The sequence below is a fragment of the Artibeus jamaicensis genome, unplaced genomic scaffold, assembly GCF_021234435.1.
Source record: "Artibeus jamaicensis isolate MK-2021 breed Jamaican fruit bat unplaced genomic scaffold, CSHL_Jam_final scaffold_833, whole genome shotgun sequence".
In the NCBI taxonomy this organism is placed as follows: domain Eukaryota; kingdom Metazoa; phylum Chordata; class Mammalia; order Chiroptera; family Phyllostomidae; genus Artibeus; species Artibeus jamaicensis.
Window position 1 is genome coordinate 4,939,715 of NW_026522056.1, and position 17,847 is coordinate 4,957,561.

A 17,847-nucleotide genomic window follows, 5' to 3' on the forward strand; every position below is an offset into this window, starting at 1 on the left:
TCTGGAACGTGCACTGATGGGTTTCAGAGTCACCATCCTCTCGCGGCAGCTGTCTCTTTCAGAATCTGGGGTGTACTGTTTTCAGTCTCCATGTAGCAGTTCCGGAAGCCTTGTGCCATGTTACACTGTCACAGATGGTGGAGCCTGGGAGGCGCATGTTCCAGTGTGGGACTGTGCTTCTAGGAGTGGGCTCCCGCCCTCTGCAGTGTCTGAGCCCCTGCTGGACCCTGCATCTCCTGGTCCCGCAAGTGCTCCACAGCAAGGCTAGAGGCCCAGAACTTCTAAATACCAAAAACCCAAAGGCTGGGGGTACTTGCAACAAGTTCTGAAGTCCTGTGCCAAGAGCCCCCATACCAAGAGAGCGACTTCTCTCTGTTCATCCTTCAGGAAAGCAGAATTCTGCAGCTGAGCATTGTAGGTCACAGTTCAGCTCCAAGCATCTCTCATGTGTCTTTGCTTGGCCCAGAGGTCCCGGCAGCTCCATCAGCTCTGTCACCGTCTTCTACAGGCAGATCTCCGGGCAGACTTTCAAGCAGACAGACCTCATGGCGGACTTCCCTTCTGACCTCCAGGTCGACCTTCCTACCTCATGGCAGCTCGCTCTAATATTTTAAAGATTTCATTTATTTATTTTTAGAGAGAGAGGAAGAGGGAGAGAAACATTAATGCATGGTTGCCTCTTGTGCGCCCCCTACTGGGGACCTGACCCGAAACCCAGGCATGCACCCTAACTGGAAATCAAACCCTTTGGTTTGCAGGTCGGCACTTAATCCACTGAGCCACACCAGCCAGGGCAGCCTGCTCTAATTTAAATACTTGGCTCAGAACTTCCTGTGTGATCTAACATCAGCCCTTCCTATGCTGCATTAGTGCCTGCTATTTTTGTCAGCTCCCCTATGTCTTTGACTCTCTTTGAGCTGCCATCTTTAGTCAGGGCAAGAGTTCCTAGCGATGATGCATGGGCATCCAGGAAAGGCATCTGCCTCCTTCAGCTCCTGCAGGTGCTGTATGAGCTTCCCCTCCTGGTTATGTTATGAGTCGCTCTGCCGCGTGCATCTTCTCACAGTCACGTATACAATTTTGCAGCTTCTGCAGATCTTTCCTTCAGCAAGGCACGGCTGTTAACCTGCCTTTGCTATGCAATGTGTCTTAAACACTGTACTTTACACTGTGTGGGCACCCATCTCTGCCCCCCTACCCTGCCTGAAGGCAGGCTTGTGGGGGTGTTTCTCTATTATCAGGTAACCCATGCTCTGTACTCTGTTAAGAATGAACCAAAGGTTTGCCATCCTGAAGCTGCTTTTTGGGATACTGATTTTAAGCTGTTTATTAAGAAATGAAGACTCTGGGGGTCTGTTTAGTGGGTGGAGGGATCAAGCAAAAAGAAAAAAGGACTCATGGGCATGAGTCAGCATGGGTCAGCAACAGTGTGCTGATTTTAGGGCAGAAGAGGGTATAAGGGGGATAAATGGTAATGGAAAAAATACAATACAAAATAAAAATAAATTTTAAAAAAAGAAACAAAGACTCAGAAACTTTGACCCTCCTCCTTCCTGGCTGAGAGATTCAGATGGAAATACCTACTCTAGGAAGGGACTCTCAGGATGTCCACTCTAGCCTAGTCTGAATGTAGTGTGGTGAATAGGAGGGCTTCAGGCTGGGGTCTGTACGCCAGACACCCCCTGTGTCCCATTGTTTCTGAGTTACCTGGGAGAATTTGCCTGCCGTGTGTTTTTCAGTGCTCCTCCACTGTCTGCAAATCACCCCTTCTCCCTTCTGAAATCTAATACCTTGTTTGCTCCACCATTTTCTCTTATGTCCACAATGTCATACATACCCAGCGTTGCCTCCCTGTCTTTGGAATTTTCATGGTAATGTGAATTCCCCATGTACGTGTATTAAACTTTGATTTTGTCTTGTTAATCTGCCTCTGTTAATTCATTGGCCCAGCTAGAAGAACTTAGAGGATGGGAGAAAAAGTATTATTTTTACATATATATATATATTTTAGCCCCCATAGTATTTTTAATCCCGTTTTTAAGCCTTCTGTCCTCAAAGCTTTTTAGTACTTGTGTTATACTGCTAGAAAGAAAAGTCCTGTATGCACTTTATTCTTATAGATTTTTTTAAACCTAGGGTCATACTTTGAAAAGTAGCAGAGCCCTCTAATTAAACTTTACTGAGAATAATAATTTGTCTAACTCCTCAGATCCAAGTTCTCTATTTATTATTATTCGAAGCACATCAGACTTCACCGAAAGCATGCCTCGGGTCTACTGGGATAATAGTGGGATAAACAGTATTATCATCAACTTCTGAAGTGTCTTACTATAAAGAAAATTGTGCTTGAGACAGGAGTACCAGTTTGGGAGGGGTAGTGGATTGCTGTTGTCATGCCCAAGATAGGGCTGGGCTGTTACACCCAAGCCATATGGTAATGGCTGTTATGCAGTAAAGATGAAAAGCATCCTGAAGAGAAAAGAAACACTTTATTACATTGTGAAAGACCCAGGCCTGGCATCAGAACAAGCACATGCTTCACACTGTAATGGATTAGGAGTTATCATCTGAACTGTTTACTTAAAAACAGAAGTTCAGCCATTTGAAATACTTCTACCAAGCAGAGCTACTTAGGTTAATGCTATATTTCTGGACCACCTTTGCAAAAAAAAAAAAAATTGTAACCAAAGCTAGAGACTCATGGGCCAAGGGAAGTCTTAGTAACAGTCCAAAGGCGATTTTTCTTTCTACCTAATCCTTTTCTTCAAAGGTCATTCTTGATTGCTTCTGGGAGGATGTGAATAGATAAAAGCTTCTAAATGTTCTGTGAATTCCTTTAAGGAGAAAGTGGCCCTCTTTTGGCTTCTACTATCTTGCCTCCCACACATATTCCTCATCGAAATTCTTCTCTCTAGATCAGTGTTTGAGAAAGGATAGTCTGACAAGTGTTTGGTAAAAAAAAAATAGAGTTACTGGGAGCTAAGATCCTGGCATTTGTATTAATTCTTTAAAATCTCCAGATAAATATTATACTCCTACAAATTTGAGAACCTTCTAGAATTTTAATGTATATGAGGATAAGAATCATTATTATTCATCTCAGTAACCTCTCCCTCTACCCTCATACCCTGCATGTAGAATAACTCTGGGAACACTTTTCTTTTTTTTTATCTTCTTTTTCTTAGGTAAGTCCCTTTCACATTTCATATAGTAAGGGCTTGGTGATGATGAACTCCTTGAATTTGGTCTTATCTGAGAAGCACTTTATCTGTCCTTCCATTCTAAATGAAAGTTTTGCTGGGTAGAGCAATCTTGGTTGTAGGTCTTTGGATTTCATGACTTGGAATACCTCTGTCCAGCCCCTTCTTGCCTGTAAGGTCTCTTTTGAGAAATCAGCTGACAGTCTGATGGGAACTCCTTTGTAGGTGACTGTCCCCTTAGCTCTTGCTGCTTCTAGGATTCTCTCCTTCATTTTAATCTTGGCTAATGTAATTATGATGTGCCTTGGTGTGTTCCTTCTTGGGTCCAACTTCTTTGGGACTCTCTGAGCTTCCTGGATTTCTCGGAAGTCTATTTCCTTTGCCATCTTGGGGAAATTCTCCTTTATTATTTGTTCAAATAATTTTTCAACTGGTGGTTGTGCCTTTCCTCCTTCTGGTACCCCTATAATTCGGATATTGGAACGTTTAAAGATGTCCTGGAGGTTCCTAATCTTCTCCTCATTTTTCTGAATTCTTATTTCTTCATTCCTTTCTGTTTTATCATTTTTTTCTTCCGTCTGGTTCTCTCCCTTGATTTGAGTCCCAATTTTCTTTCCATTACTATTGGAATCTTTTGTATCCCCATTCATTTCAATTAATTTAGCTTCCATATGTTTCTCTAATTTGTGGCTAAAGTCAACCAGTTCTGTAAGGATCTTTATAACCAGTGTTTTGAACTGTGCATCTGAAAGACTGGCTATTTCTTCATCACTTAGGTCTATCGGTTCTGGGGCTCTGAGTTGTTCTAGAGCCATTTTTGGTCTGTTTGCGCTGTTAAGTGAGCGGAGCGAAGCCTTAGTTGTTTACCAGGACGGGGCGACCCAGGTCGCTGGTTTGTGACGCTGTGTGTGGGGGCGGGGTCAGAGAGGGAGCGGTGGCGTTCCTCTCTGCTAGCCCAGAGCATCCAGTCACACACACAAACGCCTCGGGCTTGCTTATCCGATCCTAATTTTGCGAGCCTGCTGCACCGCGCTCGGGTTTTCCTTCTCACTGGTTTCTCCGCACGTAACTGCGCGCGACCGACCGACCCACCGCGCCTCTTCCCTATGCGCTCCGCAGCCAGCTCGCTGGCGATCAGCCCTCGGTTGCCGCCTGCGCGCGCCGCGCACCGCCCCGGGAATTTTTTCTTGCTAACCTGCTCCGCTTCTGGTCTCGCTCCTTGTACCGTTCCAGCCGAGTATCTAGTTGTCCTTTGGACTCCGTATTGTTGATTTTCCGTATAGCTTGGTTGTGACTGCTGTTAAAAATAGTTGTTCTTAGATTTGGTTGTGCACAGAGGCGAGGTGGACCCTCCACCTACTTCTCCATCTTGGCGGAAGTCCTGGGAACACTTTTCAATTAAAATAGAACAGTAAACGTACCGTTCAAAACATGTAACAATACATTAGGCTGAACCATACAAAATTACTGTTTTTGTAGGTCAAAACAGTTGAATAGTGGCAATTCCTTTGGCTCAACCTAACGTTTGTTAGAGAAAGTGAACGACAGTCTGACCAGTCTTGACATCTTACAGTCTCACCTGAACTGTAAGATGTCAAGTATTGGGGCGAATTAGCCCTCTTGCTTTTGAACTCTCTGGAGAGGATATGGAAACTAATTAAACACATAATTCCAGTCTCGAGTGATAAATTCCTTAAGTTTAAAGTAAAATGTAAAAATTATTAGTAGCATACTATGAGCTTGTAGAAGGTTCTAAAATTTTTATAAGTCATGAAAGCTTTGGACGTCAAGAGCACTGGGTTTTAAAATATTTAAAGGTCTTAAGTTAATTAACTGAATGCATTTCAATCCCTTTCAAGTCCATAAAATATTCTATAGAAACCACTTTTATTTTTTATTATTTTTAATTAATTTTTTATTGATTATGCCATTACAGTTGTTCTACTCCCCCCTTCAGTCCCCTCCACCCTACCCCCCGTCCCCACCATTATCCCCCCTTTAGTTTATGACCACGTGTCTCAAGTTCTTTAGATTCTACATTTCCCACACTATTATTGCCCCCCCATCTATTTTCTATCTACTGTCTATGCTACTTATTTTCTGTACCTTCTCCCCCCTTCTCCTCCTCCCACTCCCCTGTTGCTAACCCTCCTTGAGATCTTCATTTCTATGTAGAAACCACTTTTAAATTATTAAAAATAAAATGTCTACTATATCAACACAAACACAATAAGGTGGAAGTCAATGCCCTTAAGTACAGTTTCCATCTTGTTAATCCCTTAGACAAGCTTTCCAGTGGTTTCTATGCCCAAGGACCAAATTTGGTAGCTTATCAGTCAGGTTCCTTCAAAATCATGCTCTAAGCCATCCAGTCAGTGTTCTGTCTTAATTCCTCAATCAAGTAGCCAAACTGGTCTATTTACCATCTCCAGGTACCCCTATTTTCTCCCATCTTTTTTTCCTTCTGCCTGGATTAGGGTTTATAGTATATATCTTTAACTTACCACAGTCTATCTTCAAGTAATATTATGCAATTTCACATACAGTATATTATGGCAGGATATTATGACTGTATATTTTCATATTTTTCCTCTTCTAACCTTTGTGATATTATCATACATTGCATATTCACATATGTTATAACCTCCACAATACATTTTAATTTTTGCTTTTTTAAAGTATATTTTGTTGATCATGCTATTACAGTTGACCAATTTTTCCCCCTTTGTCTCCTTCCACCCAGTTCCCCACTTCCCTCCAGCAGTCCCCTGCCATTAGTTTATGTCCATTGGTTGTCCACATAAGTTCTTTGGCTTCTTTATTGCCTGTACTGTTCTTAACATCCCTCCTGTCTACTCTGTACCTACCCAATTATGCTTCCTATTCCTTTACCCCCATTGTCCCCCTTCCTCCTCCCAGCTGATAACCCTCCAAATGATCTCCATATCTATGATTCCTATTCTTGTTCTAGTTGTTTGCTTAGTTTGTTTTTGTTTTTTAGATTCAGTTGTTGATAGTTGTGAGTTTATTATCATTTTAATATTCATAGTTTTGATCTTCTTTTTCCCATATAAGTCCACTTAACATTTTATATAATAGTGGCTTGGTGATGATGAACTGCTTTAATTTTACCTTGTTTGGGAAGCACTTTATCTGTTGTTCAATTATAAATAATAGCTTTGCTGGATAGAGTAATCTAGGTTGTATGTCCTTGCTTTTCATCACTTTGAATAGTTCTTGCTGGCCCCTTCTTGCCTGCAATGTTTCTTTTGAGGAATCAGCTGATAGTCTTATAGGAACTGCTTTGTAAGTAACTCTCTGCCTTTCTCTTGCTGCTTTTAAGATTTTCTCTTTATCTTTAATCTTTGGCATTTTAATTATGATGTGCCTTGGTGCCAACCTCATTGGGTCCAACTTCTTTGGGATTATCTGAGCTTCCTGCACTTGTATGTCTATTTCCTTTGCCAAATTAGGGAAGTATTCTTTCATTAGTTTTCAAATAAGTCTTCAATTTCTTGCTCTTCCTCTTCTCCTTCTGGCACCCCTATCATTCAATTGTTGGCCCTTTTGGAGATGTCCTGAAGTCTTCTTAAACTCTTCTCATTATGTTGAATTCTTGTTTCTTAATTTTGTTGATGAATGTTAATTTCTCCCTTATATTCCAAATCATTAATTTGAATCCTGTCTTTCCCTCACTGTTGGTTTCCTGTGGATTTCCTTTAGTAAAGCCTTCATTTCTCCCATTATGCTTTTTCCATATTCAATTAAATCTTTGATTATTCTGACCACCAGTGTTTTGAACTCTGCATCTGATAGGTTGGCTATCTCCACATCACCTAGTTCTTTTTCTGGGGTTCTGTTCTGTTCCTTTGTTTGAGCCATATTTCCATGCCTTCTGATTTGGGCAGCCTCCCTGTATCCACATACTAGGCAGAGCTGCTTTCATTCCATTTTAGCGCACCTGTTAAGTTGTATGGGGTGGTGACTTCAGTATTTGCTGGGGTGAGGCAACTGTGGCTCCGTGTGTCAGGGAGGGGTCAAAGAAGGGACAATGCTGCTGCTGGCTGACTTCTGAGGACTTGCCTGGCCTTCACCCCATTTCCAATCACTTCACCCACTCCCTGCGTGCAACTGGTGCCCCTCCAGCTGTGTCTCGGTTGTGGTCTCAGGATGGGAGGGTTTGTGTATGTACCTGCAATTTCTTCCAGTGTCCCAACACCCATTGGATTTATAGCCAGAAGTTATAAGGTTTTACTTTTCCTAGCACCAGAGCCCTGGGCTGCACAGTATGGCCTGGGGCTGGGCTCCTTCGCTTATAAAGTGTCTCCCTGATTTTTATCCACCACACGTGAATGTGGGGCTGCCCATTCAGCCAGCTGTCACCACCTCAGTGCCTCTCCCTTCTCTGTCCCCAGCTTGCTGACTCCACTCTGAGTCCTATCTGCCCCTCCTACCTATCTAGATGAATATAGCTTCTTTAAATCTTTGGTTGTCAAACTTCCATATAGTTCTGGGTGTTTTTCTGGGTGATTTTCTGGCATTTCTGGGTGTTTCTCATTTTTAAGTTAGTTGTGTTCCTTCTTATGGTTGTGCAATGAGATGAGTTGTGTCTGCCTTATGCCTCTGCATTGACCAGAAGCTCTATCTTTTATAGAGTTTTTTTTAAAGAAAAATGTCACTTCTATTTACCCATATATTTACCATTTATCAAGCTGTTTGTGTTTCATTTCTATCAGGCACTATTTTCCTTCTGCTTAAATAACATTCTTTAAAATTTATTGTAGCATAAGTTTGCTGGTGATGACCATTTTCCTGCTTTTATGTGTCTGCAGAAATACTTATTTTCTTTTTGCTTGTGAAACATATTTTTGGTGGGAATAAAATTCTATGTGAATAGCTTTTTTTTTTTTGCCTTCAGTACTTTAAAGATACTGCTCCATTGTCTTCTGGCTTACATTATTTTTGACAAGAAGTCTTTCATTAATCTTGCTTGGTTGCCTTATACATAATGTTTTTTTTCTCTGTATAAAGACTTCTTTTTTCATCAGTGTTTTTAAGCAATGTTACTTTGTTGTATTTTAGTATGTTTTTCTTCATGTTTCTTGCACTTAGTGTTTCTTATACTCAGATTTCTGAATTTATATTTTTAATTAAACTTGGAAAAACTTTACAAATTATTTCTTTACATACTTTTTGTCTTTCTCTCCCCAGCCCTCAACACAGCATGAGGATTCTAGTTACACATATATTAAGCATCCAAGAGTTAGGGTGGGCTCTAAATCAAATGACTGGTGTTTTTATAAGAGAAAGGAGAGGGAGATTTGAACACATGGAGACGGAGGGAGGAAGGTCATGTGAAGACACAGGAGGAGACTGGGGCTGTGCTGCCACAAGCCAGAGAATATCGAAGATTGCTGACAGCTACCAGAAACCAGCGGAGAGGCCTGGAAGAGACTCTCTCTCAGCTCCCCTGCAAGGAACCAGCCCTGATGACACGCTGATTTCAGACTTCCCACCTCCGAAACTGTGAGACAACAAATTCCTGTTGTCCTAAGCCACTTAGCTTACGGTAATTTGTCACTCCAGTCCTAGGAATGAACACATTGCCACAGTTTTCTCTTAACAGTCTGGTGAATGTGTGTAAGAGTGTTTTGAGAAAATAAAAATTTGGATTGAGAAATATTTGTACTTTCTAACTAAGTGTGCTGGATAATTTATTTGATGATATTATAGTTCCCTTTGACTGCAACACAATGCATCATAGGTAAAATGTTCTAAAAAACTATTATATAAACACAAATTTCTCTTCTGCGGAGTGAGGAAGTAAGCAAAAGATTGACGTATAACTTCATCAAAACAATCTATGCAATGTCACTTTGTCAGGGCAAGTTAAATATTTAATTTTATGGGAGATATGCAGTGCTTACCAAGTTTATTTTTCAGAAACTCTTTCTTTGAATCTGTCAAATCAAAATACTACCAATGATGAAGAAAACGACAGCTGAATTTATTGCTTCCTGGGCAAGAAAGAACTACAATCATACAAAACAAAAAACAACAAACAGTGAGCCTTCCTGAGCAAAAATTGAATTAGCTAAATATACAACATAAAGAAGCAGGTACACCAAATTAGGCAAGACTCTGTATTCAGACCACTGGTTGACTCACCCTATAGATTGTCATCCTTCTTTGCAATTGGTCATTACAAGAGTGAGCACAGTTCCCAGGGAACTCTGGGATAGTTCTAGGCTCTTCAGCAGCAGCGTCATATTTCAGGCAAATTAATGTTTTAGAGGCTCGGTGAAATTTTTCTTTAATAAATTTGATTTGATGAAGCTACCTTAAAAAAGATACAAAGTTGACATTATAGGTCCACACATCAGCTGCATCTATCAGTCCATAAATGAATACATTAAAATCACAAGCATTCAGGGACTTCTGCCAAGATGGAGGCATAGGTGGAGACACTGTGCTTTCTCCCACAACCAAGTTTAGAGACAACAAAATATTAGCAACAGAAAACACAGCCAGAACACAGAAAATTGAACTTTTTGGAAGTCTGATAACAATGAATTCTTCAGCCTCACCGGTAAGAGGGGCGAAGCCAGCAGCTGGCGGAGTGGGGGTGCACAGGAAAACTCGGTCAGACGGACTCAGGTACGTGGATACCAGGCATGGGGTTGCAAAGGGTGGACCCAGTGAGTGACCCAGTGAGTGACCAGCGGACCCAGCGAGGGCACAGGGCAGTGGGTTGACTGTGGTGGTGCATTCCTGTGCAGATAGACCAGCAAAGGAGTGGCGGTGAGACTGTTATATCCACCGGACGCGAGAATAATTTTCGAAGACCTTTCAGGGTTTTGATCTTATTTTATTGGCCAAGCTTAACCTGCACAGGGGCGAACTCTCAAAGTGTCCAGAGGCACGGTGCCCAAAAGGGCTGCAGATGAGAGTCGCGCTGAGTGCTTACAGCTAAGTCCTTATATAGGGGCATGCAAGCAAGTGTTGAACAGAAGCAGACGTGGCAGTTAGCTGTTTGCTGACAGAGACCGCGCGCGGGAACAGGATGGGCTTTCAAAACTCAAAGCTAAGCAGATTACAATCAGCCTGTTTTGCTGTGGTCAGGCTATGTTCTCAATTTCCCAGATCTCAACAAGACAGGTCAGAGCAGGCCCCAGCAGCTAGAGGGAGCAGAGAGGGCTGCCATTTCCCCCCTCTGACCCCGCCCCCACATACAGCGTCACAACCCAGCGACCCTGCCCTGGTGGCCCTGCCCTGCCCTGCCCCTAAGGCTCTGCTCCTCATACTTAACAGGCCCGAACAGACCAAAAATGGCTCAAGAAGATCTCAAAGCCCCTGAGCCCATAACTCTAAGTGACGAAGAAATAGCAAAACTTTCAGATGCACAGTTCAAAACACTGGTGATCAGGATGCTCACAGAACTGGTTGATTTTAGTCACAAATTAGAGGAACATATGAAGGCTAAACTAATTGAAATGAAGGGAATTGCACAGGAAAACAATAGTGATGAAAAGGAAACTGGGACTCAAATCAAGGGAGTGCACCAGAAGGAAGGGAAAAATGACCAAACAGGAAAATATGAAGAAACAAGAATTCAAAAAAATGAGAGACTTAGGAACCTCCAGGACACCTTTAAATGCTCCAACATCCGAATTATAGGGGTACCAGAAGGGGGAAAGGAACAGCCACCAGTGGAAAACTTATTTGAACAAATCATAAAGGAGAATTTCCCCAATTTGGCAAAGAAAATAGACTTCCAGGAAACCCAGGAAGCTCAGACTCCCAAAGAAGTTGGACCCAAGAAGGAACACACCAAGGCACATCATCATTACATTAGCCAAGATTAAAATGAAGGACAGAATCCTAGAAGCAGCAAGAACTAAGGGGACAGTCACCTACAAAGGAGTTCCCATCAGACTGTCAGCTGATTTCTCAAAAGAGACCTTACAGGCAAGAAGGGGCTGGAAAGAGGTATTCCAAGTCATGAAATCCAAAGACCTACAACCAAGATTGCTCTATCCAGCAAAACTTTCATTTAGAATGGAAGGGCAGATAAAGTGCTTCTCAGATAAGATCAAATTCAAGGAGTTCATTATCACCAAGCCCTTATTATATGAAACGTTAAAGGGGCTTATCTAAGAAAAAGAAGATGAAAAAGATGAACAGTGAAAGGACAGCAAACTCACAGTTATTAACAACCACATCTAAAACAAAAGCAAACTAAAAACAGCTAAATCAGGAGCAGAACCATAGAAATGAAGATCTCAAGGAGGGTTAGCAACAGGGGAGTGGGAGGAGGAGAAGGGGGGAGAAGGTACAGAAAATAAGTAGCATAGACAGTAGATAGAAAATAGAAGGGGGGCAAGAATAGTAGGGGAAATATAGAATCTAAAGAACTTGAGACACATGGTCATAAACTAAAGGGGGGAATGGTGGGGGTGGGGTGCAGGGTGGAGGGGAATGAAGGGGGGAATAGAACAACTGTAATGGCATAATCAATAAAATTTTAAAAATCACAAGCATTCAAATAGCATATTCAACCCATGTTAGCAAGTTTGGAATGGCAGTCCTTTGGTGGCAAAAAATATTTTTCTTTAGCAAGAGATAGTGTTCCTCTAAATATTAGCAATAATTTCTTTATAAGAACTTGAAAGGAGCTCATTTTTCCATATTAAAAATATTGATATATGATTTATCTAATCTAGTAAAGTGTCCCAAAATTAACCAAATTCAAAACACTCATGGAGATGTTTGGAGGAGTTTTCTAGAGAAATACCACCTCTATATATTTTCAAAGTTTTGACAGTAAAATTTTAGACTACAGGAAGCAATAAGTAGTCCTACAATCTTAATGGAACTTTCATGTGTCCCCAAAAGACTTATTTTAAATATTTTCTCAAGAAATATTATAACTTTTCTATGATTTAATATCTCAAGGTAGTTACTGAATTAAATTATAAAATTCAAGGTTCAAGGATGCTGCCCTAAGATATATATAAAAAAGATGGAAGCCAGCTGAAGGGTATACTATAGTTTTTAAATAGTTTCATGCTGTGTGTGTGTGTTTATTTTTTAGCTTTGTTTTTGTTTGGAGGAACAGTACGCATCCTTTTTCACAAGTTTGGTTTCCTTTCTCTTCCCCAGCTGACTTTATTTATGAGTAAAGGCATATCGAGTGGATTTCTGTGTCCTCTGTGTGTGGTGCTCCACCCTCCCTCTTCACTCCTTCCAATATCCTCGAACCTGTTGCTTCTGGACATTGGGAATTTCCTGGCCCTGGCCCTTTCCCCCACAGGTAGGCATTCAGGCCTCTGCCTTTATGGTTTGGGGAAGAAGGAAGTTTTCTGGTGTCCAGACTCCAGAAAACTCAGTGCCTAGTGGGCGCCCCTATAAGCAGGTTTGTGAGTCTGGGTGGGGGGCTTATTTTCCAGCACCCCTCTGCCCAGATCCTCCTTCCTCCCCGACTCCTCATCCCTGTCCCGCTACCTCTGACCTTGGGGCAGCTTTGGTGTTGGGAAGACGGCCCTGTGCACCAAAGTAGCAGGAAAGCCTGGGGCAGTCAAGGTCCCACAGGGGCATTAACAGCAGCCTGAATAATGGCAGCTTTGGGAAGTGGGCTGCCTGTGAGGGTTACAGCTGGTGTGATCAGGACTTCCTGATTAATTGGATCTCAGCTATATTTGGACAGGTGGAACTTAACCGACCTGAGTTCTATCCATTATTATTTTTACCTCACCACCCTTTAAAAAATACAAAGCTCAGGTAACATTTAAGACTGGTGAGAAAGGGAATTTGGGGACATCAATATCTTGGAACTGATCTTTTTCTTCTTTGTGAAGACAGAATGTTCCATATGGTATACATTCTGTGTTACTTATTGAGACTTTTTGGGGTACTAACAAGAGGTTACTTTTTGCAAATGTTCCATGGGTTCTTAAAAAAATAAACATGGGCCCTAGCCAGGAAGCTGAGTTGGTTAGAGCATTGTGCCGATATGCCAAGGTTGTGGGTTCAATCTCTGTTCAGGACACATATAAGAAGCAACCAACCAATGCATCAAGAGGTGGAACAACAAATTAATATTTCTCTTTTTCTCCCTTCCTCTCTCTCTCTAAAAAAACACCAATAAAATTATTAAAATAAATAAATAAATGTGTACATTTTCTACAACTATATTTCAGCACTGATCACTGTGCCCAGAACATAGTCGGACTTCGTAACTACCAATGTTGAATCAGCCTTTTCAGATGAAACGCGGCACCTGTACAGCACCTTCAGAATCTGCCTAACGTTTGGTCTGTGACACGCAACTTTGTGGAGACACGTTATGTCCCAGAAATGTCTAGCTCTGTAACGTCACGGAGGCTCCCTGCGGGCAGCCTGCCTGGGACCTCCCTGCAGCCCCCTGGAGGAGCGCCTCTTCCGATGTGACGAGCTGACTGTCTGTGTCAGGATCTCCCTGGGAACTTTTTAAAAATGCAGTTTTCCAGGTCTCACCCAGATCTACTGAATTAGAATTTCTGAGGATGGGACCTGGAATCTGATCTTTTAAGACTGACTCCCACCCTTGATTCTTAAGCACACACTAACATCTGAGAACTATTGATCAGGAACGATCCTATAAAAGACTTCTCGGCTTTTCTTCTTCGAAAGAACAAGAGATCTGTATCATTTTATGTAAAAACGGTCATGCTCTCGGGGCCTCCTCGCTGGTCTCCAAAGTCTGTTGTACCATTGAAACGCTGCTCCCCGGAAGAATATCAATGTACATTGTCCCCGCAGCACCTCCCCATAGCTGCTATTTTATACATTATCTAATTAAATCCTGACCACAACCCTGCAAGATGCTGGTGTGTGTTGAAGGTGACCTTCCCAAAACATGTCCTGTTCCAACCTTTGATCCAAGTGGCTGCTTCCTCCTTTGGAGGAAGATGTAATTCAGTTAAAGATCTTAAGAGAACATCATCCTGTATTGCCCGGTAGGACCTAAATTGAATGACCAGCTTCCTTCTAAAAGACACAAGAAGCAGAGGCCCAGGCAGAGAGAAGAAGGCTGAGTAATGAGTGACAGAGGCGGAGACCGGAGTGATGCTGCCACAATCCGAGGGACTCCTGGAAGTCGGAAGAGGCAAGGCAGGGTCCTCCCTTCGAGCCTTTCCGGCCTGTAGAACATTGAAAAACAGTAACTGTCTGTTGTCTTAAGCCACAGAGTTTGGGCTACATTTTGATGGCAACCTTAAGAAACAAATAGACTGGTATTATTATTATTCCCATTTACAGTCATACAGCTGGGTCTACTGTAGTGGAATGCATTTTATTATAACAGCCACTGGGTGCTAGGAAATGGTAACCTTGACTTGATTCTTCCTTTCAGGGAATTGATCATCTAAGCATATTCCTTTCCATCTTGATGGACCCAGCGGTAATTACTGCTCATTTAGTGAAGTGAGAGAGCTGGAGAGGAGTTACAGAATTTCCAAAGTCTGTGTAGGAACCACTCTGGCTGGAAGAGCGTGGCCCACCGTGCCCCTCACTTGTACATAGCCTGGCCACATTCACCGCGCAACCAGTGACCAGCGACGACACCCCCGAAGACATGGGCGTGGCTGTGATCCCAGAGCTGCGTGCGAGCTGGCCAGTTGTCGACCCGTCCTTAAGCGGGACGATCTCCTGGGCTTTCACTTCTGTCTGCTACTCTGTCCACCGTTTCAACTCCCTTTACAGATTAGTCTTGCTTTCCTCAGCCCCTGTGAGGGGTCCATGGCAAATGATAACAAAGTTAGTGCTCACCGTGGCCCATTTCAATAACAACCTCTAAAAATATATTGAACTTATAGAATATGCATTGATCTAAAAGCACTTGAGTATAGCTTTAAGGTGAAAGCATTGCCTTTAGATTCAGACAGATCTAGACTGGAATCCTCGCTCCACTGTTTAATAGCTCTGATGGATCTGAATCTCAGCACAAGTTACTTCACCTGCCGGAGCGCCAGTGCCGTCACCTGCGAACTGAGTCTCACCTCCTGGCATTGCTGAGAGGAGTAAGAGAATGTAAAGGGTTTGTCCTGATTAGGGTTAGGACTGGGGTCAGAGTTAGGGGTAGGAAGGGCTGAGAGATAGCTCTAATCATTATTCAATGTCTTAACATTTCAACACGGTTTTCACCGTTTTTTACTACTTTACCCCAGTCCTAGGGCTTTCCCTGTTCCTTTGAACTCAGGGGGACACCATGTGGGCACTGTAGGGTTAATTTTAGCCTTTAGCTATCGATTCAATGTTTCTTTGCAGTGTAAAATTGGCGTTTAATTTGAATGCTTATCCTGCTGCTATTCTATTTTTCCTGCATGGGAAATGTCAAGGAGGGGTGGGTGAGAAATACTAGTGATTAGAGATATTGAACATGTGAGAGTTTTAATGACAGTGGCTTAAAAAAAACAGGCCAAGCATATGGGATTATTGAATTATTGATGATGTTTTTGCTGCAGTGGATTTATAAATAATACATGTTTAAAGGGTTACTTCCTTTACATTTCTTTAGGGACAACTAAAGTGGATTCTTATTTGAGTTTAAAGAGAACTGACAGTTGGGAAAAGGTCAACGAAATGTTCATTCATGCAGTTTTTATGCCCAAACCCTTCAAACTTCAAATGTGAACCATTTTATATAACCACAGCAAATAGTCTCTCTTATTTTTAGAGCGCAATGAGGCGATGGATGTAATTGAGCAAGGGGTGGGAAAGGGAGAGGGAGCCTGAAATAATATTAACTGTAGAAGTTTTATATCAAACAGCATCATTTTTTCTTAGAAAACCTCCAAATTGAAATTAACTTCTATAAACAAAAACAAGAAAAGGATCCAACATTTATTCTCTGAAGCCTATCCATTTCCGGACGCCTTAGGTCTTTAGAATGTGTTGTTTTTTTAAAATACTTTTTATGTATTTTTATTACTTATCTTTAGAAGGGAAGGGAAGGAGAGAGGGAGAGAAATATCAATGTGTGGTTGCTCCTCGTGTGTCCCCTGCTGGGAACTGGCCTGCAACCCAGGCATGTGCCCTGACTGGGAATCGAACCTCGGTCCTTTGGTTCACAGGCTCGTGCTCAATCCACTGAGCTACACCAGCCAGGGCCAGAATGTGTTATTTTAAAAAGTGATGGCGTGGGGTGACTGCAGACAGGTGTTGGGAAATGGACAAAACCAGGTACGGTTCTTTTCCCCCCAGGGCCGCCTTCCATGGGCCTGGGAATGCCCGGGCCTCATAGGCCAAGTTTTGTTTGACACGCGTATGGGTCTGGGGGAGAGGCACAAGACCCAGGGTTTCCATCGGATTCATGGCCATGGAAAAACATTAAGATCCTTTTGGAACTGGCAAAGAGGAATGAGGAGGTCAAAGGCATGGGGTACGGGGTGTGGTGGGGGTGGGGGAGGCAAGGGGAAGGAGAAACTGATGTTAATTAACTCCTCATCTTCCTTCAACCTTCCCACCTCCATAAACCAAGAGTAACTAACACTCTAAATCTCGGCCGGTTCAACAATACCCTGAAAAACTAATCACCAGAATAGGAACATGAAATTATCCAGCAACATCAGGAAAAAGAGTCCTAATTCTTTTGTTTCTTGAATTAAAAATTTTTGAAAGTGTGTTTTTTTCCTGTATATTTGGTTTTAACTTCTATCTCTGCAATTTTCAAAAAAAAATTTAAAGCAGGATATAAATCTATAATTCAATTGTAAAACTCAAACATTCTGATGATGAAGGGATAGTTTAAATGTTTTAATTGAATGAGAGAATGTATTTTTTTACTAGCATTTAAAATATATGCTTCCTACAAGTTCAGACCCTGAGAGCTACTTGTGTTACCCATTCAGAGTGGTAAGAGAGTGAGTGAAAAGTGGGTGGTGAGAAATTAAATGATTTATGTTACTGAATTTAATCACATTTTTTCTGATAAGGACAGGGCAAGGGAGCTTAAGTAACTTGTCCAGTGTCCCTCAAGTGAGTATCAGGACCAGAATTCAAACCCAGGTCTGACGCCGAAGTCCATATTCTTTCTTCTGCATCTTTCACCTGCAGTGAGGCTGCTGTGTGTCCTCGGCTCATAGAGTCCACCTGCCCTCCTACTCCGCACCTCCACTCTCTCGGGGGAGTTAGCATGTTCCTAGGAGAAAGTATGCAGGAAACACGGACTCACACTGCACCGGACAAGCTCCAGGGAGGCCCGTGTGGTGGCTTTACTAACTCGGAGACCTACGGTTACCACAGAGGATGGTCAGAAATGAAAACTTATTAACTAAAAGCAGTTTATGGCAAGTAGTTATGTTCTAGACAAGACTCTTCCCTAATGAAAGTCTATCTTTACCTTAATTAAGTCTGGCTATTGTCTTTTTATATCTGTGATAACATACCTTTGGAACATCAAAGTAATTTCCTTTTTGTGGACCCCTCAGAGTAGATACTGCACCAGAGGGAGACCACAAATCCCCTCATTGTTACTGAGTTCATTGTTGACTATCCTATCCCCACTTATATAAAACAAGCCTGTGTCTAGCATCTTTGATTTTATCCAGTCCTAGAAGTTTGCCTGCTTTGCTTTCTCCTGCATCCCTAACCTATCAGCAGTGTATTT